Source organism: Amphiprion ocellaris, chromosome 9, assembly GCF_022539595.1.
Source record: "Amphiprion ocellaris isolate individual 3 ecotype Okinawa chromosome 9, ASM2253959v1, whole genome shotgun sequence".
Taxonomy (NCBI): Eukaryota; Metazoa; Chordata; class Actinopteri; family Pomacentridae; genus Amphiprion; species Amphiprion ocellaris.
The window spans coordinates 36,608,491-36,632,675 of NC_072774.1; the positions used below are offsets into that span (position 1 = coordinate 36,608,491).

At 41.4% G+C, this 24,185-nt stretch overlaps 1 protein-coding gene across 13 annotated transcripts in view; it reads right to left on the minus strand.

Moving 5' to 3' along the window:
* The window catches only part of adgrb1a (adhesion G protein-coupled receptor B1a), a 175,834-nt gene extending 153,014 nt beyond the window's left edge, over positions 1–22,820 (minus strand). For 8 of the 13 annotated variants that reach the window (XM_055013316.1, XM_055013318.1, XM_055013308.1 and 5 more), the window contains exon 1: positions 22,157–22,819. The gene's annotated coding sequence lies outside the window, so the exon portion shown is untranslated. Of the gene's footprint in view, positions 1–22,156 lie in introns of all 13 variants that reach the window. The other 5 variants (XM_055013313.1, XM_055013312.1, XM_055013317.1 and 2 more) reach the window with 1 other exon arrangement.
* Between the last annotated feature and the right edge of the window lie 1,365 nt (positions 22,821–24,185).

The window sequence follows — 24,185 nt, forward strand, 5'->3', positions numbered from 1 at the left end:
TTCTCCCTGTGCATGCGTGGGTTCTCTCCGGGTACTCCGGCTTCCTCCCACAGTCCAAAAATATGCTGAGGTTAATTGATTATTCTAAATTGCCCGTAGGTGTGAATGTGTGAGTGATTGTTTGTCTCTGTATGTAGCCCTGTGACAGACTGGTGACCTGTCTAGGGTGTCCCCTGCCTTCACCTGAGTCAGCTGGGATAGACTCCAGCCCCCCCCATGACCCTAGTGAGGATTAAGCGGTGTATAGATAATGGATGGATGGATATATATATATATATATATAGACACTCACACAAGTTAATGAATCAATCAAACATTTCTTATACTAAAAATAAAAAAATAGTCATTCATTTATTGACTTTTGTCATGAGTCATTAGTTATGGCCCTTGCAGTTTGTTGACATTTGCAAAATTATAAAATAATTCTAGCTTTAAGTAGAAGGTTAAGTTTAGCCCTGAGCAATTTCTGCAAGGCTCCTCATCAGAAACCTAAACAAAACTATCAAGCACCACCTATTAGAGAGTCAGTGAAGCCTAAGAACAAAACCCAGGGAAAAACAGCTCCAATAAATTCATCACACAGTTTTTATTTACTTTGAATGCATGGATAGAATGAATCCTGTAGAGCATCAACATTTTATCAACTCAGAGCTGCTCACAAAGGTTTTAGCACTCAAACTGAAAAACTCAAAAAGTGTGCACAGTTAAAATTGGGATTTTGAAAAGTGTCCTCAGGGAAATTATACCTTTTGACTGTGTTGACACATTTCTGCCATTGATAATGTCAAACAGCAGACATCAGGACCCAAAAATCTCCACATCGTCCCTGCAATTACCACTAGGAGCCTGAAATGAATGCTTCTGCTCCGTTACCAGCTGAATTGCACTGTAAACCTGTCATGACACAGGATTCCCAGCATCTCTTTCTTTTCTATCTTTGTCATCTCTTTCTCGCTTGCCTCTATCCCTGCAGTTGCCGTCTATGCTGCACTGTTTTAAATTGCCTGTAGGGTGTTGGTGTGATTCCTCAGTGCAGAAGTGAAAAAAAACATGACGCACCTTTAGGGCACAATTACCCAGTGCCAGCCACTATTACTGCAGTTCCTCTACAATCATTTCCTGAGGGAAGGGGTTGTGAGGCCCACACAGCTCCCCCCTCCAAGTAATGGGTTTATGATATCCCCCCTCTCCATATGGAGCCATCGGCCACATATACATAAACAACTCACACACACCCTTTGTGCATTTCACTTCACTGCAGCCATGTGCTCATAACTCTTTCTGACTTATTTAACCAAACTTCTCCCAAAGAATAGATGCATTTTTGTATGCGGGGTCATGCACATGGATTGTACTAGTCAGCATGCCAGGATTAAGACTGACACAATGATCTATATTATATGGATATAAGAAAAGCCACACTTGGAGCTTCTACATCACATGGTGAAGCAAGATGTATTCCAGGATTTATTTTGGGATGTTGTGATTTGCTATGTGACCATTAACCTGCTACGTCTACTCCTATCTATAGTTACTTACCTTCCCCTGAAGCAATTTGTTAATTCCCACAAAGCTACCCTGCTACCCTGGTAAGCATGAAAGTAAAATCTTCATCTTGAAGATACCTACTAAAAAATATTCTAATAATTCACTGGGGAAGCATTATAATGTACAACCTTCAAAGCTCATTCAGTTGACTGTATTTTTTCAGCACTATTTCTACATAAAGAGGACTGAGGCTATGATTGGGGACACTGAGGTCATGCAGTATGTATTTCTGCTGGAGTCTGGTGGAGTCCATTTGATTACATGAGGTTTGATTTAGGAATACAACACACAAAATATGTATAGTTTAGTACATGACAAATGAAATTAAACAAAAAATACAAAATAAATAAAAGAGGCCTTGCTTCTTGCTCTTAGCCCATTAACCTGCTCGGGGCCCGCAAGGTAAAAATGAGTTGTTCCACCCTTACTGACTTCAACTTAGATGGTTGTTCCATTAATTCCTTGGGCACAAAGAAACCATAGAGCACTCTAGAGTTTCAGTGATTAACTCCAACAATTTTCATAATTGACCAATGCCAAAATTGTCTTGTACCACTGTTCAAATGTGAATAACTAGTGGTTTTCTAGTTGTATATGGTAGGAAATTCAAAATGTTGATAGTTTTTGACTGCTGATGAGTTAATATGAAGCAATTTTAACCTATTATGTTGGTCTTCTAAGAAGAATGACAGGTATATTTTACTATTTTCTTAGATTTTCCACAACGAGAAATGAATCGGTTATTAAAGAAAATAACTGAAATACCCATTAATCATTAAAATAAATGTGAGTTGCAACCTTCACAACATGTGAGCTCAATATGACAAAATAACTGAGGTGGTAAAACGAGATTTTGAGTCACGGTCCCTCTTCAAGACTGGGCATGCAAGATGAAGGACCTATCATGGTTGATATTCTACCTTAGTGGTGCAAATTTGTAATTAATCAAATTATGTAGACAGAGACAGAGTAGAGTAAACCCGGGGCTTCTGAGGCCCCTGGGAAGTTACCCGCTTTGCCCGACTGGTAATCCAGCCTTGATGAATCTGAATATATCCAGTGAATTAATTATTAGATCTTGAGAAAGAAATGAAGAGGATTTGTATGGCCATGCTGTGCTACTTTGAGTGTGTGTCTGTGGCGGGTGGCCACAGTGTACATGGCTGATTACACACTGACAGCCCTGCTTCATCACTGTACTCTGAGCCCATAGTAGCTACCTGCTCCCTTCTTTTAGTCACAAACATTTTCTCTTTAAAGACAGCTCTGCATCTCTTTCCTCAGCCAAACTTTCTGTTCTCTTTTTGTGCACTTTTTTGTCTGCATTTTATTTCAACTACGTAACCCTACATTAACGTAATGGGCTGTGGCATTTTCATTTAAATTAAGGTCTGTTTTGCTGCTCTCATGCTGATGGAAAGTTTAGCTAGTTCATAAAACTTCTAACATTTGGTGTGCTGAAAATGGTCCTTTTACCAAGAAGAATCATCGGGTGCACAGCAAGTGAAGCATGTTGTGTTTCCCATTTCTTTGGCAGAAATGAAAGACTTGGGTAGTTAGCATGAGCAGTGGCTGAACAGACAATGAAAACAGTGCCAGCTGCAGAAATTCAAACTTCATCAACATTAAAAAAAAAAAAAAATCTAATCTGACACAGACAGAGATGAAGCTTTCAGAGATTCCAGAAAGGGCAGATGGTGGAGATGGTAAATTAAAGGCCAGCTACAAAAAACACTTCCAACACATTTAGTTTCTTCATTAGACGACAGGGAGGGGAGAGGTGGGATGACAGATAGTTGATTTGGTATTTGCCTGTTGTCAGTTTTTGTCCACCGCTGTCTCTTTGACTCCGAGCCAAAGCCAAACAATGGGTCTGCATCAAACAGGCTTCTGTCTGGCAGGTTGATATTCAACTCTACAAAAAGTCAGTGCATCTAAACTTGTGTTTCTCTGCTGCCTGGGGAGCTAACAGACCTGATGTTGGTCGAGGTTAAAAGCATGCTGGCACTGTCTGTGTCAACAAAGCCTTCTACACCTTTACAGGGTCTGTCAAAAAAGAAGGCTGCTTTCAACTGATCCATGAGCAATTTTCACTTCTAGACACAAAATGCAGATTGAGCCTTCCACAGCAGCCTTGTGCTGATTGAAACATAGTAACTAGTCAATCAGTAGGCATGCCAAGGGCTAAGACTGGCAATTTTACAACATGTGCTAATGGAAATCAGCAAACTGTGATAAGTGTTGCAGGGCACTCATAAAGAAAAGCCCACAGACAGGGGCTATTGTGCTATTAATTGAATAATAATCTCTACCATGAGTTTGGCGTGCTGCATTTGCCTGAACATGAACGACTGTGATACTGAAATGCTGCTCATACAAAACTCTGCTGCATTTCAAATCAAATGCTTCCTCAACCAACAGAAAGCCACGAGGGAGTGATCGAGATGTTTTGGCTTCACTTTTGGGAAGCCTTCGTGCTGCTGTGCACGCATTCCTGCTATGGCAGCCTGTGAAAATACTTTCTGAATGTTGTGATAGAAGAGTAACATAGAGCAAAGAAGATGGGTAAAGTAAAAGTCTGTAGCAGAAAGAGAAGAGCATGTCCTTTGTTTGGAAGTATTTTGGAGTAAGGTCAAGTGATGTTAAGTAAGAACAAATTGCATGCAAAGAAGGCATGAGACCTGACTTTTCAGCCACCTCATAAAAACCCATCAAACTGCATAATGGTGCATGTATGAGGGCCAAAACCAGCATCAATGTCATGATCTCAATATTGATCAAAGTAGCCATGATTATCATCCATTCCCATTATCTATACACCGCTTAATCCTCACTAGGGTCGCGGGGGGCTGGAGTCTATCCCAGCTGACTCAGGTGAAGGCAGGGGACACCCTAGACAGGTCACCAGTCTGTCACAGGGCTACATACAGAGACAAACAATCACTCTCACATTCACACCTACGGGCAATTTAGAATGATCAATTAACCTCAGCATATTTTTGGACTGTGGGAGGAAGCCGGAGTACCCGGAGAAAACCCACGCATGCACAGGGAGAACATGCAAACTCCATGCAGAAAGATCCCGGGAAAGCCGGGACGCGAACCAGGGATCTTCTAGCTGCAAGGCGAAAGTACTAACCACTACGCCACTGTGCAACCCCATGATTATCATTTCGGTCATAATCATTGACCACTATTTTTTGTTTGCTTGTTTGTTTTTGTTTTCTGAAAATAACCTAAAATAAGCTCTGTGGAGCTTTGTAGGCACTTTCAGGTAATTGTACAAACAGAATCAATACTGAGCTTGGATTCATCTTGTGCAAACTTAAATTAAAGGTCCCATCTTGTAGCTCTGTTCAGGAAATGAATGTATGTCTCTGTTACGGTTTAGGGGGAATACAACCCAAAATGAGTGCAACACAGAGCAAGTAGGCATCAGGGTGACAACCAAAACAGGTCTTTATTCACAACACTGTAAATAAGAACGATGCCTACTATGGCCAGAACTCACTATGTTCACAGAAGTGGGTGGAGTCAGGCTCCAGGGGAGTGACAGTCCAGGGCTCACGCCTGCCGATCGGAGCAGTCCGGTGAGGGGGCGGGGAAAGGTCCTCGCCCTCTACAGACTAGGGTGGCAGGGATACACGTCCTTCCACTAGGACAGCGGGGGGAAACAGGCTGCTCCCGTGGCTTCAGCGCTGCAGCGCTGGAGGTACTGAGGCAGTAAGGCAGTACGGTCCCACGTCCCCTGCCCTGTGAAGCCGGTCTATATAGCAGCTGATGGAACCAGTTGCAGGTGTGAGGCTCCCGCAGCTGCACCATCCAGTCATCAGCAGCTGCAGAGAGCCTCATGGACCGGCGACACACCGGCAGGGCAACGGATGGCCGGAAGGGGGCGGGGCTCGCTAGACCCATGACAGTCTCACTTGTCCCCACAGTGTTCAATTTTTCAGCTTAAAATACTGCAAATATGGTTCATTTTAATATGACTGTGTAACCCCTGTTGTTGTTAAAAATTGTCCGTTTCGCTATGAAAACCAATGAGCTGCTGTTGTCAGTGGCCCAACCAGGAAGAAAACTCTTTTGTGACCATACAGCTGCTGACACCAGGAGACCAGGACTTTCTATATCCTCCAACTTTCTCTCACAACAATAGAAATTTCTCAAAATTTACAGCATAATCAGAGTTTTTAAATCATGTATATTGGCAGACAATGTTGCTGTTACAAAATCAGTCATTTTAGCAGGGAAGAGCCAGAGCTTGGGAAATGGCTATAAAGTGCCTGGCATTAACATATAGAGTTATTGGGCTGTGTTTTTGTCACTTTTTATTTTGGTACCATTGTAGGAGAACAGAAACAGCTTTTTTTGAAATTTTGCTATATTAAAATGCAGTATGTGTGCAAGAGAGATGCAAACAGATATAAATCCTGGCTTTGTTCAGGCTACGCTGAAGAAAACATAGTAACCTATACAGTACTTGTTTATTGGTTTCAGATCAGTTTTAAAGTTTCTAAGGTCTGTATGTCCCTCAGCTTTACAGTTCACAGACTCTGTTGGCGTATGATCAACGCTAATGGTAACATTAGCCACATTACAGTTTCATACAAAATAAAAGTAATCCACTGGATCTGCAGTTCCTCACATGCCTGTGTTCACTCTTACAGCTAACAGCATGACGTTTGGTATGCTTTGCTCATAGCTCAGACATTTTAGAGCCAGCAGAAGCAGCTCAAGAAAGTAAACAAACCTGGTTGGCTGCTAGTCAGGTGCTCATTCTGAATGGATCACTAGGCAAGCAGTTTGCAGTAAGGGGGCAGAATTAGCCAAAGTGTGAGCTAAATGACTATTGGTTAATTAAGTGGGAGGTGATACCTGGTTCAAATTCTTACTACTTGTAAAGCGGGGACTTTAAAAAAAATCGTATCTTAACAGCTTTTACTTTACACCTCTATGTTTATATCAACCCCAAAACATACACACAAAAAAGCTTTTTTTTTTTTTTTTTTTTTTTAACCACCTTTAATGTTAATTTGTCTCTGGCAACTTGACAAGGGTATAAAAATATAAAATAAATTAACCTGATGTCTGAGAAAATATATTCATATACAGTGTCTGTCATAACCCGTGTCTGTTTGGCCTTCTGTACAGGACCAGGAACATCAGCAACATAATGCAGAAACTCATAATAACTTACCTTTATTAGCATTCCCAAGTATTTCTGCTAGCTTGTTCTGGCTGAGTTTGGCTAGGTCCATCAGACTGTCTGCATTTTTAATAAGAATCCTGCAGTTTCTCATATTGCCCCCCAGCATTTTTAAGAGGAAGTCGTAAGGTCTGAGCTTGTAGAGGTCTACTGACTCAGCCACAGTGCCAGAGTTGTGTATACAGTTCTAATGTGGGGCCACAAAAAAAAATAATGATGCTTTAAATTGTAAACATGCGGTTATGAAATACAGCTGGTTGAAATCATATCATATATCATAAATCACATTAGGGCACAATTTCCATCACCGTGTTATAGATTTTATCATGTTCAGCGTCACATATCCTGCTGGCTGGAAAACATGAAAACATCTGTTCTCACCCCAGCTAGAGGCAAGATGCTGAGGCAAAGTCAAAGTGACCTTTTTTCTCCACTGCTGACAGTCATTATTGGGATGATTTGAAAACGGAAACAAAATTGTAACAAATGGATTAAAATACAATAATATGAACAGGTTGCATTGCGTTGATATTGCATTGACCACTTTGGGCCTTGTTTAGAGTAACAGTAGCACTGAAAACCTAGCATCTTAATTTGTGATGGAGCTTAATGTTGGGGCTGCCATCGCTTACAGTGACACATACAAACTGTATTCTTGGCTCTTGGTTTTCATGCTCACCAGCATACGTACATGTAACTCACGTACTAATATTCCCATAAAAGCAGTGCATGGAAACTCAGCTTAGCATTTTTTTCTGGAAATTTGGTTACATTTTTTTTAAATGTTTGGATAAAACCATAACTAATAATTCTGTTTACCTCATAATCACAGTCAGTGGATAAAAATGGCAAATCCTGTCTCATATTATAAATTCTCTACCCAAACACAACAACAAATCTAAACAATTATTTGGAGTCTTTACTTTCTACTACCATAGTATTTTATTTAGTATGTGTTTAGTAGTATTTGTTTAGGGTATTAAATGAGTATATGTGCCATCTGTGGGTGGAATTTATGCATGAGCCCGTTGTTGTATTTGTTGTGGTACATTTTCATCTTAGCTTTATTTAACTAACCAAAGGTGTATTGTAAATCTACAGTTTTGTGTGCATACCTTTAAGACCTTTGTCACTGTAACCAGAATTATATTATCCTTGTCGTAACAATGCAATTATCCAATTTTTGCTATTTTTCGTTCCCTTAGTCATAAAATTTTTGGTGAGAGCTTTCAAGCTTGCAATATGACCTAAATATGTTCACTTCATTTATACAACTGTTCAGGTCCATAGCGGTAGTCAACTTCTCTACATGTTTTCTTCTAGGACAATGATGATGTTACATTTCATATGCTGTGCTATGTGCTTTTACATTCAGTTTAATTGGATTTAATCATTTTAATCCTTACTTGAAGCCACCAAACCAAATTATAAAGCCAGTCCTGGGGACATTTATGACCTCAGTATTTATAAAATCCTGGCTACAGCCCTACAAGCAGTGAAGAAAATCACAAATTCACATTTTTAAATTAATCCTTACCATTTTTGTCTTTTCTCGAACACGTGCAATGTTAATTAAAGTCTCTTTAGATGCTTTGGTGTTTATGTTAAAAGTTCTAGGAAAACAGAAAAAGTGATTTAACGAGCAGCTTTCAACTGAACACAAATCTGGAATCACTGGTATAATCCTCCTGTTGCATCAGGACAGGAGAGAAATGGCAGGAAAAAAAAGTTGTCATGAGCCAATGATCTGAGAAGACTGGAAAGAAAGTTGGGGAGAGGGACAGAGATAACACTAAGGTCCATGGACTCTGAACAGTGACAGAAGGCTATCATTGTCTGAGGCTGCACACTGACCACACCATCCATTGTAGAGAGGAGGGGAGGGAAGAGGAGGGGAGGGGAGGGGAGAGGAGAGGAGGGGAGGAGGGGAGAGGAGGGGGAGAGGAGGAGGGGAGAGGAGGGGAGGGGAGGGGAGAGGAGAGGAGGGGAGGGGAGGAGGGGAGAGGAGGGGAGGGGAGGGGAGAGGAGGGGAGGGGAGAGGAGAGGAGAGGAGGGGAGGGGAGGAGGGGAGAGGAGGGGAGGGGAGGGGAGAGGAGGGGAGGGGAGAGGAGAGGAGAGGAGAGGAGGGGAGAGGAGGAGGGGAGGGGAGAGGAGGAGGGGAGGGGAGGGGAGAGGAGAGGAGGGAGAAGGAGGGGGAGAGGAGGAGGGGGAGGGGGAGAGGAGAGGAGGAGGGGAGGGGAGAGGAGGAGGGGAGGGGAGAGGAGAGGAGGAGGGCAGGAGAGGAGGGGAGGGGAGAGGAGGAGAGGAGAGGAGGGGAGGGAGAGGGGAGGAGGGGAGGAGGGGAGGAGAGGGGGAGGAGAGGAGAGGAGGGGAGGGGGAGGAGGGAGAGGGGAGGAGGGGAGGAGGGCAGGAGAGGAGGGGGAGGGAGAGGAGGAGAGGAGAGGAGGGGAGAGGGGAGGAGGGGAGGAGGGGAGGGAGGGGAGGAGAGGAGAGGAGGGGAGGGGAGGAGGGGAGGGGAGGGAGAGGAGAGGAGGAGGAGGGAGGGGAGGGGAGGAGAGGAGGGGAGGGGAGGAGGGGAGGGGAGAGGAGGAGGGGAGGGGAGAGGAGAGGAGGAGAGGAGAGGAGGGGAGGGGAGGGGGAGAGAGAGAGGAGGAGGGGAGGGGAGGGGAGAGGAGAGGAGGGACAGGAGGGGAGAGGAGGGGAGAGGAGGAGGGGAGGGGAGAGGAGGAGGGGAGGGGAGAGGAGAGGAGAGGAGAGGAGGGGAGAGGAGGAGGGGAGGGGAGGAGGGGAGGAGGGGAGGAGAGGAGGGAGGGGAGAGGAGGAGAGGAGAGGAGGGGAGAGGAGAGGAGGGGAGGAGGGGAGGAGGGGAGGAGGGGAGGAGAGGAGAGGAGGGGAGGGGAGGAGGGGAGGGGAGGAGGGGAGAGGAGGAGGGGAGGGGAGGGGAGGAGAGGAGGGGAGGGGAGAGGAGAGGAGGAGGGAGGGGAGGGGAGGAGGGGAGAGGAGGGGAGGGGAGGAGGGAGGGGAGAGGAGGGGAGAGGGGAGGAGAGGAGAGGAGGGGGAGAGGAGAGGAGGAGGAGGGGAGGGGAGGAGGGGAGAGGAGGGGGAGAGGAGAGGAGGGGGGGAGGGGAGGAGAGGAGAGGAGAGGAGGGGAGGGGAGAGGAGGGGAGGAGGGGAGGAGGGGAGGAGGGGAGGAGAGGAGAGGAGGGAGGGGAGGGAGGAGGAGGGGAGAGGAGAGGAGGAGGGGAGGGGGAGGGGAGGAGAGGAGGGGAGGGGAGGGGAGAGGAGAGAGGAGGGGAGGGGGGAGGGAGAGGAGGGGAGAGGAGGGGAGGGGAGGAGGGGAGAGGAGGGGAGAGGAGAAGGAGAGGAGAGGAGGGAGAGGAGAGGAGGGAGGGGAGGGGAGAGTGGAGAGGAGGGGAGAGGAAGAGGAGGAGGGGAGGGGAGGGGAGGAGAGAGGAGAGAGGAGGGGAGGGGGGAGAGGAGAGGGAGAGGAGGAGGGGGGGGGAGGGGAGGAGGGGAGAGGAGGGGAGGGGAGGAGGGGAGAGGAGAGGAGAGGAGGGGAGGAGAGGAGGGGAGAGGAGGAGAGGAGCTGGAAGATGATGAAAGAGCAGGAGAGGACCAGAGAGCAGAGTCAAAACATTAGAGCTTAGAAGAAAAAGAGCACAGGAGATGAAATTTGAGAAGAGATTAAACGTGAGGATGAGGCAGAGATGGTGAAAGTGAGGGAGAGCTGTATCAAGCAAAACACATCTGAAAGTAAAACAGAGAGACGGAGATGGAGGAGATGGAGGAGAAGAGAGTAGAAGTAATGCAAAGGAGATTCACAAAGACAGAGAAGAAAGAATAGGGAAGGTTAGGCATTTTCAATATTTTTTTTTTAAATAGCAGAAGTTGATGTAGAGGAAATGAGAAGAGAAGAGAAAGCATAACATCTAACTTAATGAAAAAAGGAAATACAAGTGGTCAAGTAGGGTGAAAGAGAGGAAAAATAAAGATCTTTAAATTTGCTGCCTGTTTTCTTAATTCTCTTTCTTGGTCCGTCATTAGCTCCACATGAATGAGCATAACAGCAAATTAACAAGTGCTCAAGTAGACAAAATATGCCGAGCTCAGTATCCAGCTGCAATGTCCTCTAAGTGGAGAAAAACAACACTGTAGATGTAATGAGGTGGAACATGGAGGGGTCACAAATAAATGCTTCACTTCAGCAGAGCTGCTGTACAACACAGCTGACAACGGCAGATTGGAAAGTCAGCACTTCAGGGCCACGTTTTCCTTTTTGGGCAGACAAAAAGTTTACAAAGATGTTTACCTCACAGAAGACAAATTGCCACCAGATGTACACTGGATACATGAACCTCTGTTCAAAGAAATTCCAAGCATTTTGTGACAGTTACAGTGACAGCTCGGCCCTGGCAAACATCTGTTTTAGGAGAGTCGAACTGCTGCAGGGGCACAGTGGCCTACATCAGATAGTAGATCAGCCGCATCAAAATTTTCTTTTAAGAAAATCAAAGCTGTAGATTTCAGACTTAAAGCAATAATTGTTATGACTTGAGATGTGAATTGACTGCTCTGAGACTTGACAGGCTTGACTTGAAACACAATGTGAAAGGATTTGACATGACTTGAGACACACTGACAGACTCATGATTTCACTTGAAACTGTTTTGAGACTTGAAACACTGACAGTTATGAGAATTGACTTGAATTTCCCCTTTGGGTCTTGTGACTTGAATGAATTGAATGTTTCCAATTATGAAACTTGCCTCAACATACTTGAGACCTGAAACTGCACTCACAGACTTGAGACTTGAAGTTGACTTGCCCCAAACGACTTGAACTAAACTTGGCATGTAGTTTGACAGACAGAGACTGGACTTGGACTGTTTCCATACGCTCATACTGTAGGTCTGACCTACAGTGGAAAAGGTTTCATTTGCTTTTGGTTTGTTCAGATTGTAGCTGCAAAAATGACACATATGATGGAAATTAGGAACACAGCAGGGAATGCTCATTTACAGGAAAGCCTTCTGACCAGACTTTTTTATTAATTTATCAATTCTTAAAAATCTTTTTAGATTTCCAGCCCCCTCAAGGAAATAGCACTTTCAAGTAAAAATCAGATGCCAGCAGATTGTCCTTTTCTTTTCTTTGTCTGATTTAAAATTCACAAGGAGATTTTGAAGCAGAGAAAAGCATCACTGGAGGTGGAATTACACTCTAATGGATTTTCTGATCAAACAGATGGTGTAAAAAAAAAGACATAAGAATGTTAATAACGTATGGGAAGAATGTATCAGAAGTCGTCCACAATTTTGTTCAATAAAATTTCAGTATTAGCCCAAAGTATCAGCAAACAGATTTAAGTGAGAGTACTGTACAACATCAATATGAAAGACAATGGAAGTGAAGCTAATCCCACATCTGGAGAAGTGTGCCGTTCAGTGGGGAGAGTGGTAATAACCCTGATTAGTTCCAGTGTTGATGGCTGCTTATGGAGCTTCCAGGGGAGAGTTGAATCGAGATGGAAATCAGAGCTCAGCTATGGATGATTATCTAGCCACTCCAGATCAAAGATTTCCTTCGGTCTCATCACAGAGGATAAAGAAAAGATAATTTCACCCTGCACTATGGACCTACCTGTGCCTGTTTTATTGAGTTTTTGCTGTAAAAAGCACCATAGCATTTAGACAAACAGGTTTTAGACACAGCATGCATCTACATATGTGCAGACTGATGCGCATATGGTCATCAGTTTAAATGTGGCAACACAAACTCTGCAGAAACGATTTATATAACAAAATGCATCTCTAAGTGGTTGCTAGACTATGCATGGGGCTATGATTATTTAATGAATTAATTAATGAAGTGCCAGGAGTTTAAAAAGTGTAGAAATTACAGCTTAATATGTTAAGAAGAACTCATATTTTCAGGCAAAAAGAGGGTCACGCCACCGCTGAGAAAGCTGTGGAGCAAGCACAGTGAACCATCTGTGAATTCTCAAGGAAGGTGTCTATGTGCAGTATGTGCGTGGGGAGGAAATGCCATGAACATGCCTACGTGCATGTGGCTAAATTCTGTGTCACTTCTTCAACATGCAGCATGTCAGAGTGAAAGTGTTGGCATGATGGTGAAGAGAAGTTTGGCTTCTTTTGAGAGCGTAGTCCATGCTCATAATAAAGTGGACATTAATAATTGAGCCTTTGAACAAGAGTAATACCTCTAGTTCATATACTGCCGTTTCCTCTTGCATGATTAAACAACACAACACTTCATTTAGGGTGCTGGTGCGATCTATCATCTCACAGTATTTCACAATGTCTTAGTGCACAGAAGCTTGTGATTATACTCCAACTTCTTCGGTGGGCCCAGTGAAAAAACTGTCAAACGTCCTGTTGACTTTCAATGTTAACTACTAGCAAATACATAAAATAATTCAAATACAATGCATTTACTTTTTTCATTTTTTTCACAGGACTGTGTGGTCAAACTATTGTAACAGTATTATTTGTAAATATGTTCATACAGTTGTGAAACTATTCCTGAACAATATGCAAAACAAAAAATAAAATCTAAATAAATCATATTGTGATTATTTTAACAGATACCGTGATCACAACATCAGTTCACATTTTAATGGGAATTTTCATTTTCCTTTCCAGTCGTAAAAATATTTATATGTACATAAATTTCAAAAATATATATATGATGGGGGTTTTGCAGTGGGTTTAGCCAAACAAGTAGGTTGGCTTATGTCTGGAGAATATAATTCATAGACTGGGGCATCTCTGTAGCGCCACAATGATTCAGTTATAGTTGTATTTTTTGACCCATTTTACATTTATCAAAAATTTACAGCCTCCACGACTTGGATACCACACTTAGGAATCTTGTGATTTCAGTAATATTGGATTAATTGTTAAGCCTTTGTTTCCATTCTATAGTACGGACGCCCCACTGCACTTTTCTTGATGCATTACTTCATGCATCATTTGAAATCATACTTGAATGAATGTTTTCCAGTAAAATGAATAAATACCATCAGGAGTTAGACTCTATGTAATAAATGATACACGACTGTTGAGTAAAAGACTGCATTAAAAGAGCGACGACATGAGACACATAAACAAGACATTGTCTTCTCTTGGTTTCTTCGTACAGATGTTCTCTTGGTGTCTGTGTTTGAATGTGTGTCTGCCAGGCTTTTGTTATTATGTGATGAATAGTGCGGTTCACTCCACTGTCAGGGAGTGTTAAACAGCACAGATGACCCTTTCCTAATGTTCAGTTGAGGCCTATGCAAAAGTCTATGGTTGACTCTTTAATGGGCTCAGTTATGACAAGTAGATGAAACGTCCATTTTCGAAAATTCAGTTCATAGTTTCAGATATTGGGCCTGCCTGCAGGATAAAGGCTCATTAGACAGCCAAGAGGTCACAGTGTGTCATTTTCTCAGATACTAATGTGGGTCACAAATTTAGTCACAAATAGTGACTTATTGCATTTTTTTTCCAATTTGACCTTCATCAAAAAATTGCAGATTTGCAAACTGCTAGATGGAATTTGATAGTATTTCAATAAAATGTTAAGACAATTGAGTGAACTGAAACCACATCATTTTGTATGAGTGTAATAAAAGTGTGAAACAGTTAGGAAGAACAACAACAAAATCCACGTTGCATTCTTTCACCTGTAACCACACCCATCAGGTTCGTCCTTGTAGGAAGCTAACCAAAGCAAGAGTTCTGAAGTTACTTAAAGTTACTCTTTATGAAAATGTTCTTGCCAACAGTAAGGGATTTACAGTGCAGTAACCATTTACATGAAGCTTTTGTAAATGTATTTTCCACACTAACTTAATGTACATTTAAAGATCCTGACTACACAGTAAAGTTGATCAAATTTTACATCTCTACACCACACGTTTGCATTTAATACAGCAATCATGACGGTGTGAACAGATGTTTTGGGACAAAAAGCTCCTCTTATAGCTAAGATTGCTCATGTCTCCAGCACATAAATTGGTATCAGAGGGTCTTAAAATATCTTAGTTGTAACATTTAGATTGCTTTTGCTACAAAAACATACAGACATGAAGTTCAAATGGTTGAATCTATTGTTTGTTGGGTCTTTCCATCATTAAACGCTTTGAGGGGAGCAGATTGAGGTGTGAAGGTGTTTCCTCTGCTTCTCTCACACTTTGGCTAACATGAAGATAAAAATAGCAAGCCAGCAAGAGAATCCTGCTAATTGAAGACCTTGACTCACAGCATGCAGCTTAGATCTGGCAAACTGTTACTTCTGCTAGACATGGGTTCCACCAATATAGGTTTCTAACAGTCAAGTCAAATTTTTTTCACACCTAAAACAAACAGACAGAGCATAAAATGATATTTAAGGTAAGGTAAGGGTCAGACTGTGACAAAAGCAAATTCTGTGATCAAGTATGAAAGGATTTTGTCATTTTTAAGGGGGCTAAAAATCAAAAAAAGATTTGAAATCGCAGTGAGATCTGCTAAACAACATGAATAAAAAACATACTATACAGCATCCCACAACAATTAAAAGAATAAAACAAAACACAGTTGTATAGTTAAATTTATCCCAGTAATAACTAAGTCTTTTTTGGAAACACGTTTTAGCTTAAACAGAGAAAATAATGATCTGTTACCCTTTAACCACACTGATGCCCACAGACTAGAGTCACACAGACACATAAGTAAAATACAGACCAACTCAGAATAGATTATAAATAAATGCCAGGCAGTGAATTTATGTCTGAAAATAAAAAGATGACCATTAGTATAGCAATCCCACTGATGTATTGTACATTTGCTACCAATGTCAAATGCCACAGCAAAGCAGTTTTTGTAAGTGAAATACACTTTTAAAAATAATATCCGCTTGCAGTTTAAAATAGTGTTAGTTCAAATGCCTGAGTATTTAACAAAAGAAACAACGCCAGCTGGTTTACCTTGAGATATTAAATCCTACCTATGTTATGCAGGAACCTATTTCTGCTTCTTGAGAGCACCATTTACTTTTTTTTTCTTAATAGGATTCAAGGACAGCATAATTCATACAGCTGAGACTGAATTCTTTCATATCTTACTGCGGCTGGTGAGTGAATGTGTTTAATTATAGAGGCAGCACAGTGGATCAGAATATCATCTCTATTATGATCAACATCCTTTATAAACTGAAGAGGACCAAGTACAGAGCCCTGTGGCACACCTCTCCAAGTATCACATCCAGAATGCATAATTCTACACATCTATCCTCAATTCCAGTGTTTTGTGCCAACACAGGAAGAACTCTGTCTTTTAATCACGGAGGAGGAAAATAAGTGTGGAAGAGACCATAGCTGATGTATCATTTCAAACCTGCAATGACCATTTGCCATTTTTATTAATAGTAACCACTAAAGCTTGTTTTATGATTAACGTGTCCACGAGGGCTGTGTGGCTCCGCACGGACAAATGACATCATTTTAGCAGCCACGCCCCCTCGCATGGTCCTTATCATGCCCCTACAAAATTTTCTAACAACACAGATGAAGAAGCGTGGAAAACATGGCTGAAGATCAGGAATTCCTAGCAGTAGAAGTTCAGAAGTACAGGCATGTATACGATTCATCACACAGAGATCACATTTTCTTCTTTTTCTGTCTCAGCAATAATAAAAGGGAACAAAATTCCTCTTCTTCACGAAGACGAGCACGTGTCACCATATTGTAAGTGGTGTAAACAATGACAACCTTCTTCTACTCTAGTTTAGTACTGTGGTAGATGTGTGAGTGCGATACACTGCCCCTGCAGTTTGGGAACAGACGCCATGCTGAGTATAAAAGCCACACGCGTTCTCTCGTGCTGATTCCGCGTGTCTCATTTCCCTGCATCATGTTCATGCAGAAAGCATAATCCATACTTTAGTGTTTCAGATGTATAACCTTCGTCATACTAACCTAACACGTCTGTCATAATCAAGAATTTTTCCAAACAATTTCATATAAAAAAAGTAGGTAATCCCCCAAATTAATTGTGATTCATTAAGATTGATACCTTATATGACCGTAATCAGTTTCAACACCATTGCAATCAATCTACAAAGTAATGGTCAGAACATCTTGCTTGTTTGCTCAGACAACAGGTATCCTCTCAGCTCACAACGGTGAGCAGTGCTCACCATTTTTAACAATGCGGTTAATTAGAATGTAAGCACATAGTTTCGCGAAAATTAAGAAAATCCACACAGCTGGTATATAGGACTAGACAAAAATTGTCAAGAGGTTTACTGATGCTGGAATGTTTTATAAACTATCACATCCTAGAGTGTTCAATCTATAGAGATACCTTTGTCAACTAGCAAGCGTGAAGCTCAGTTAATGCTTGGCTGGTCTCTCAACAGTTGTTTCCAGATAAAAGACATAGTGCTTTGCCCTGCTTTTATCCCTTAGCAACAGGAAGGATTAAACGATCAGACAGTTTCTTCCACAGTGGCAGCCCGTACTGTTGTCATTACATTCATCAATGATATAATATGAAAAGAGGTAAAATGTATCATTTTATCTATTGAGAATGAAAATGTATCTCACTGACTGGCAATTTTCACCCTGACAACAAACTATCCAATCACATGACAGTCCCTGACATTACACATGACATAAAAAAAAAAAAAAAGATTCAGTGCAAAAGCCACAGCTATGCTTGGGGACAGAATTTTCTGACAAACATGCTACATAAAAGGTGTCTTGGAGTCCCAAGGAAACCATCACCGTCTCATACTGAGGTCCAGGTAGAATCAAACCTTGAGTCCATCTGCGACTCAATATGAGTATGTTGTGATCTTTTGTTACTTGGTTGCTCTGTCTCTGACATCACTCGGTCATGTCTTACAAATAGCTATTACATAAAATGTTTTCATCATTGGGGGCACTTTTCAATTTACAACCACTATGGTTAAGGTATAGTTAAATTTTAAATTAAAGGTGCTTAGTTTGGGTTTTGGGTTTGGGAAAACTCACGGTTGAATTAAAGCTCCTCGGCTTAGCAATGACACAGGCATTGGCAACATAGCTTTATAGTGGATCATTTACAAGCAAAATATAATAATAGTGTTCTCCAACCTGCCAAAAGGAGATTTAATAATGTGCTTATACTCGTAAAGCTGGCAAGGAACATGACTCCAGATCAAAACTATTGTTGCTCTGTGTGTTCTGTACATGTAGCTAGGAAAGTGTTTGCTAAAATGTGTTCTTAGGTTGTTCCACTCTTCTCATCTGGCCAACAAAATCAGTTCATGCTGCTTTACGGTTCAGGGTGTGGTTTACAAAAGATAGGGTTGCAAGGTACAAATACACCATAACTACCATCTCCTACGTTGAAGACACATTGTTTTTTTTGTTTTTTTAACAATCCATCCAAACATGAATTTTACAAAGTTTTGAGGAAATATGAATCCACATCTGCTGTTGTGAAGAACTGACTGAACATGGACATGCCTAAATACAGCACTCAGCAACTGACTAATGTTGCTTTTCTTGAGATTACATGCTTACTTTGTAATGAATGTAACCACAAAAACACAGAAACTAACATCCCTATCTATCAACTTTATAGATTATATTGTCCTCACTATCTGAAATTCATTATTTGAAGGAAGAATGATCTCTTTCCTCTCTCCTCGGTGATGGAGCTTAGCAGTTAGGTGCTACAGTACATATTGTCATGTTGGTCCTTTGCACATTCCAACACCTACATCAGCTCATGCTGGCATCAGACGTGATTTATATCCTTGATATGAATAATCATCCAAAACAATCACGACTAAACAGTGATTCAGAGCTGAGCATGAGGGCTGAGGTGTGAATGCAGCCACTCTCCGTGGTAAAGCTTTGTGGCTGTTACATGGTTGTCAGCCTAAGTTCCTGTCTCACTCCGCACATTGGCCAAGCCTCATTAAGCACCTTCCCAAGCTCCTCATTTTGGCCCTAATTAGGGGAACCAATGGTTTTGCAGTATCTGGTCAACCTCCAAGTTGCTCCAAACAAAGACATCCTCCCCGCAGTACTGTTGAGAAGCTATTAGGAGCTTTCAGGACATGGGATATTGGCATGTTTGAGCTTTAAAGTGCTGATGATTCAAAGTGTGTGTCTTGCCTGTCTAGACTGGCTGATTGCTCTGTATTTACTCTAAAGCATGAAGGCTGTCATACAGAAAGCTAACTGTGGCAGCAGAAAAGCACTGTCTACGTCACACAGCCCTGTGTCTACAGTCCCACTCTATCTTGCATTTAATCCATCTTCTGTCGTCCCACTGACTATCTCTTTGTCACCATCTATTCATCTTGCTTCTTTCAATGACTCCCTCTGTTTTGCCCCTCACTGTCTCCTCTTCATCCCTCTGATGTCACCAATTCTGATTTGAGGTTCTCTGCTAGCGCACAGCCTTGGACACTGCAGCCTTGTTTAAGAGAGGAATGATCAGAGGATGAGAAGATGGAGGGAAGGCAAATGAGTCGACAGCACGGGTATTTTCCAAAGCTGCAGGAGGATGTAAGATGCAGAAACAAAGGAGGACATCTAGGTTAAAAAAAAAACATGCATGAATGCCTCTGAAAAGGCCTGTGTTGTGCTGCTGCCTTATCTCATCCCTATGACTCCGAGCCAGCCGTGCCTGCTGGGGCGCTACTGTTGAGTCTATTTCTTTAATCTGTTCTCTCTCCGTACCTGATGAGGGCTTCTTAGACCAGATCCGAGCCTGGCACTGTACCAGAAATGCATGTGCTGTCATATGAACAGACAAGTATTGCACACTTGGCTCTCCTCAAAGTCTTGTAGCAGGGTTTATGTGGATTTAATGGCACTGTGACAAAAAATGTGCTTTTCTTACAAGAGAAGACCATGAGAAAAACACCATAATATCTCTGTTACAATTAGACAGCTGTTTTCTTTTGTGGATTCACATGTAGTGTATGATGCACATTAACTTCATGTGGTGCCTTGATTCAAACATTTACATTTTTAATAAGAGGTCAAAAATGAAATTCAAGCCACTCGACTGCAACCGTGACATTTTGGGGAGGGCAAATCATCTTCACTTGTGAGAATAAGGAGCAGCAGTGACATGGGTCAAAAGTAGCCCTGCAGGGATTTAGAAGATGGGAGGGGGTCATTGCTTCAAGAGGAGCCTCTGATCAAGATGACGATTTTACATGTGGAAGATACCCCAAAAATGGGAAAACATAGTTGTATTTGATGGAACAGTGGAGATATCACTGTGGTGCGGGTGATTTCAATATGATTTGACCTTTAAATGCCTAATGTATCCCTGCCTCTGAGTAAATAGGCAGCAATGGACTGTTTCAAAGGGCTGGTAACCCACAAGAATTTCATTAATTTGAGATCTAATAGAGAGTTTTAGTGCCTTAAGGCTTTTACACAATTTTAGTATAAACTAACATTGATTTGAGTCAAGAAATTTTGATATCAGCCTTCACAGTCTGTCCACTCTGACACTGTGTTAAATGTCCTTTCAGCAGTAAACAAGCAGGCGAACCTTTCCACTTTAAACCGTACTTACATCAAAACTATAACGAGAATATGATATTCTGCAAGAAATTCTGATGTCAAAAGATGGACTTAAAATTGTTTAGAAACAGTACAGCAAGCCCACACATTTTAGCTTTACCGACTGTTAAGACATCCAACATTGACTGAATAAAAACATATCAGTTTATTGTATTAGTTGATAGAGACCATAAGCCACTGGCATATGTCTTATCCAAGGGATGGGCTGATTAGTTGTATAGCGCCCCCACTAGTAGAATCTGGGAACATGAAAATATCTGAGGCTGGAAGAAAATGTTAGACATTTTTTAGTCAGTGACACACAGAAATTGTTTCCTCCCTTAAGCCTAATCCTAAATTGGACAAAATCCAATATAAATACTGTTTTTAAAGTTTCACAAAATCATCAGTCGATCCTGTGCATCTCCTTGTAATGCATTTTGTGTACACCCAAGCTGCATACCAAAGATTAGACATTATTAAGTCCTCCTGCAGCACAATGAGATATGAGGGAGGCTCCTTGCACCACATGGGGACTGTGAATGACATCCCACTTTGTGGCAAATAAGACTGCTGGCCATCACTGAGTGGCTGAAAGTGCACCACAGCGATGGGCTCAAAGCGTTCATCTGCCTACTCCACTGCAAAGAAATCAGCTATGTGCCTCTGGTTTCTCCTATGAGCATCACTGGGCGAGATTTCCTCCTGCCTTATAATCCCACACAGCCAAGACATAACCTCTGCACATTCTCTGTGAGGTAAAATCCATGACAGGGTTTCTTGAAAGGTGATTATATCCAACTTTAAAGGTGGATTAAGGTGACAATTAAAGGCTTTATTGCATTAAAAGTGAAACACAGAAGACGCTGAAAGATACAAAGTTTTTCCTTTTATTTCACGTCTTTCTTTCATATGTTAAAACCTTTATCTCAAGATGTTAGGAAAATGCTGTTAAGTGAAATATTTCATCAAAGTATAACAAAATTCAAAAGCCTGAATCATTAACCAGATTTTTTCCAGATCCAAACCAGCTTTTTTTCATCAAACTCTGCTGGAAAAAACGTGTTTTTAAATGCAGAACCTTTTCCTGGCAAAGCCTCACACAGCTTGAAGGATGCGTTAGAAGAGTTGTGCATATAAAAGCTGGCATTTTCTCGAGATGCTAACAAAACATAACATTTTCAATGAAGAGAAAACTTCAATAAAGCGTTTGTGATAAACCGATGTATGAAAAGTTAAAATCTATACATTTGCTGAAACAAATCCTGCCAGGATGTAATGCATGCCGATTCAAAGAGTTGCGCTATCTCATGCTCAGGATGTCTTAAATGGCATTGTAGACGGTGTTTAACTACTGTCAATGCGACGGGAATCGGCAAATCGCGTTATTTCTGAATGGAGGTAGGCGACGCTGCATCCCCCAGAGAAACGCGGCTTCTTCCATCCTGTCGGGCTGAATGATTAACCCAGACGGCTACTGTCCACCAGCGTGCGACTCCCAGTCCGCAAACCGGTTATGTGTGAAAATACAGAGCTACTCCCCAACCTGCAGACTACAATATAACATGGAGCGCAACAAATACACACATATCAAGATAATTCACTAATTTAATAATCTCTGGTTTTGCTTTCTGGGCCACAAAACCGACAAAGGACAGGGATTTTTGCCAAAACAAACGCACAGGCTTTACAAAAGTACCTGCGTTAACGCCATGTGTATACTGTAAACTTACAGGTGAGCAGCCCTCTCTGTATGGGGTCAATAGCAGTGAATGTGCTTGACATTTCAGACAAAATAAAAAGGAAAAAAATAAAAATATATAAATTAAATTTACCTTAAGTAAGTTACCAGTCCGTGTGATGCATGTCAGTGGTCCAAGCTCGGGTGTGTTCATGGGACATTCACCAATTTCCAGGGAAAAAACAAAAAAGGGTAAGTCCTAGGATAAGTCCACAGAACGCACTGTTATGCAGGGAATTCTCGTGTCGCACTGAGCAAAAATAAATGCAACGTTCTTGGGATGAAGAGGAGCAAAAACTCAGAGAGGACTTCTGAATGTTCCGACTGCGCTTCCCGTGCGTAAAACAGCCTTGGTTCAGAAAATCCTGCTTGTATTCTCCGACTGTTGTTTTCTCACATTGTTCCAAAAAAAAAAAAAAAAAAAATTAATTTAATTTAATTTAACATAAAATAAAACAACAACAACAACAACAACAGATTCAAACGTCCTTCGGTTGTCGTGAATTCTAAAAGCAAAAATCCTGTTTTAAATAGTTGTTGTTTGTTATTTTTATTTTCACTCCAGAAATCCTGAAATTGCTGCTAAAAAGTTATTCTCCAGATCTGAAATCCTCCCGGTCCGCGGGTCGCACCGTCTTCCAGGTGAATGTGTGGCTTTACCGGATCGGCAAATCAAAGAGGGCTCGCGCGCGTCTCGGGAACCGCCGTCCCCAGCTCGCGGCTCTGGAGCGTTCTTGTCTGTCTGTGTGTCCGCGCGCAGCAACAGCCGGATTCCTTATTTGGAAGCCCGGGGCTCGCGCTAATGTCAAAGTAGTCAAATTATACCAAAATGACTTCCAGACAAACTTTTCAAAATAAAACCCAAAATTTCAGATGTTGAAGTCGCTGTGTGAAGAACCTCTTGATTAAAGTGGCATTGGGAAAAATTGGCCGAAAATCACTCATCTTATGCAACAAAAGCAGAGCACTTTACATTTCCAATAGCATTCATTATATCTGTAAACTTATCTGCATCTATTTATTCCATTTGCACATCTAAGCACATTATCATTTGCACATTCTGTTCATTCCCACATTTCTGTATCATTCTTAGTCATTCTTTTATATTTTGTTGATTTTTTTCTTCTTTCTATATTATTTTTCTATATTTTTATTTTATTTTATTTTATTTTACTTTCACTTTATCCACTACCCTAATATTCTATGTTGTCTTAGTGTTTAGCCCTTTGTTGAATACCCATGCTGCTATAACAACTAAATTTCCCTCTGGGGATTAATGAAGTCCAAGTATGTCTAAGTCGACAAAAACATTTCCATTAAAATAAATAAATAAAAAGTCCTAACTTCCCTCAAAGCTTTTTCAATCCACATCTTTTTATTTATTTATTTTTAGTATCATTTTTGTTTTATAATATTGTTTTTCTTATTTAAATGCTATCAACGTTGTGGTTAAAAAGGAATCTGAATTGGTAAATGTATTACTCTTACTCTGTATGTCTACTACTATGCAATCTTTAGTCGACAATGTCGTCATTGCCCAAAATTTCTGTATACATTTTAATTCTGTAAATTTAACAACAGTACTTTCTTATTTTGTTCGTTTACAACGGAAAAAAATAATAACGAAACACCATGCAATAAATTGAGGCTTCCCCTCGGGTATACTCTTATTTTGAAGAGGAAAACGCCAATTTTCCTGCTACATTCTGTTTTTGCTGTGTTCAAAGCAGAGGGGGGTCTTATTCGAAAATTCACTCGTCAGCCCCCTCTTCTGGAGTCAAACAGCGTCAATTGGATGTTGTGTCAGGGCTGTGGCACCACCTCCACACATTTCTTTCTTTCTTTCTTTCTTTCTTTCTTTCAGGTTACAGAAAACATTCAGGAAGTACACCTGAATCAGTGTTGCATCAGTTTTTGTGACACATCCTCAGCTAGTCTCTCCAGCTTCACTAAATCATCAGGCATTTTGTTACTATTTCTAGACTTAATATCTAATCAAGATAAAATAATAATAATAATAATAATAAACATAATAAAGATCAGATTCATGTTGCATTTCAAATGGATTAAATTAAATGTAAGTTTATATAAATGGTTGAACTGCATTATTTAAGAATATAGGA